We start from the raw sequence: 2,211 nt of genomic DNA on the forward strand, positions 1-2,211 counted from the left end.
CTACCAGGAGCATAGCTCCAGACGGCATCGCTCTCAGGATCTCAGGACCACACAAGCTTCTCCACCACGACAAGATGACAATCCACGGAGAAGTTAGAGCAATATGGACATGAATTTTGTAAGTTAACTTGGACTCCATGTAATTTTTGAGAACTTACCAGTGGAAGCAAAGTGAGAGGATTGTACCAATTGAAGATTCTGAAGCCTTTAACGGCGAAATATGCCAACACGGTCAGTTCTTATAGTATGTACTTACTTGTTTCATTGATAGGATTTGCTCATAGTATTCGTGCTGAAAAAATTATAATCAACATCTTTCTTTTTGTTTGATTGATCAGCACTTTAGAGCTCTGATCTGAGATCAGTTTGTGTTACATATGCCATGTTAGTTTGGACTTCTTATGAGAACCAAGATGAGAGGCAGCAGATGCCTGTTACTGCAGCTACACAAGGACAGGATCACTGTCACACTGAATATGCAAAGCTTAAGCTTTTAAAATATTTTAGAACTTCATTTCCTCAGGAAACTCAGCGTGCAACTTAGGGCAGTTGCAAACATATATGTAGGGTGTCAATAAGATATATGCCAACCCATATCACTAATTTTTAACCATATTTTCCTTTGGATGCTTTCCTGAGTCATTTGCCAGATATTTGAGATGGCAGCTAACAAATGCATGATGGTCAGCCATGTGTTCAGTGATAGGTCAGCCAATCAGGTTAACACCAGCTGAAATCAAACCATTCAGAATGCTTGAGTGAAGGGCAGAAACTACACATGCCTAAAATCTAACATAACGATAGAAAGTACCGAAAATTCTCAACAGATCAAGCAACATCCACTGAGAGTGAAAAAAGTGTTAACATTTCCTATGCATATTGATATGTCAACAAGCTCAATCGATAACAGTTTCTCTCTGGAGAAAAGACTGGAGCGACTAAGCTTGTATACACAGCCCCTAATATTTCACCTGGGCAGCTTGCAGCCCAGTGGTATGAACATTGACTTCTCCAATTTTAGATAGTTCCTCTGTCCCTCTCTTCCCCTCCCTCTTCCCAGATCTCCCACTATCTTCCTGTCTCCACCTATATCCTTCCTTTGTCCCGCCCCCCTGACATCAGTCTGAAGAAGGATCTTGACCCGAAATGTCGCGCATTCCTTCTCCCCTGAGATGCTGCCTGACCTGCTGAGTTACTCCAGCATTTTGTGAATAAATACCGAGGTTTGTATACACTGGAATTTAGATGGATGAGAGGGGATCTTATCGAAACGTATAAGATTATTAAGGGGTTGGACACATTAGAGGCAGGAAACATGTTCCCAATGTTGGGGGAGTCCAGAACAAGGGGCCACGGTTTAAGAATAAGGGGTAGGCCATTTAGAACGGAGATGAGGAAAAACGTTTTCAGTCAGAGTTGTGAATCTGTGGAATTCTCTGCCTCAGAAGGCAGTAGAGGCCAATTCTCTGAATGCATTCAAGAGAGAGCTAGATAGAGCTCTTAAGGATAGCGGAGTCAGGGGGTATGGGGAGAAGGCAGGAACGGGGTACTGATTGAGAATGATCAGCCATGATCACATTGAATGGCGGTGCTGGCTCGAAGGGCCGAATGGCCTACTCCTGCACCTATTGTCTATTGTCTAGTCTATTGACTCCCCAGTGGGCTGATCCTCCTGAGTATTCCCAGCATTTAAAAAAAATTCAGAAAGTGTGAGCGATTGTTCTGTGGCTCTAGCTGGCTTTTCACACACAGCGGCAAATGTGCTTCTTAAAGTCCAGATTGTGGTTTTGAGATAGGAAAGAGTGGACGCAGGAAAGAGCAGAAACTGGACACACAAGCAGCATCTCTGAAGAGAAGGAATGGGTGATGTGACCAATGGGAAAGGTCCCCCATTCCTTCTCTCCAGAGATGCTGCCTGTCCCGCTGAGACAGTTACTCCAACTTGTTGTGTCTGTCTGACTTCGGTATAAACCAGCATCTGCAGTCTCTTCAGATGCAAAGAGCAGAAACTACTCGGTCTGGAACATCACATTTCAATAACAATTCTTCAGGCAAGTTCTATTACGCGACAGTGTTAGCGCTATCCTGGACTTCACGAAGTATAATGTGACCTGTGCAGATAGTTGCCATGAACGCTGATCTTCAGCAGCAGCCGGTTGCGTAGCAACGCCAGCCGGCGATGACCGTGCGGAGGCATGGCGTCACTTCCGG

Source organism: Rhinoraja longicauda, chromosome 6 (assembly GCF_053455715.1).
Source record: "Rhinoraja longicauda isolate Sanriku21f chromosome 6, sRhiLon1.1, whole genome shotgun sequence".
NCBI classification, from domain to species: domain Eukaryota; kingdom Metazoa; phylum Chordata; class Chondrichthyes; order Rajiformes; family Arhynchobatidae; genus Rhinoraja; species Rhinoraja longicauda.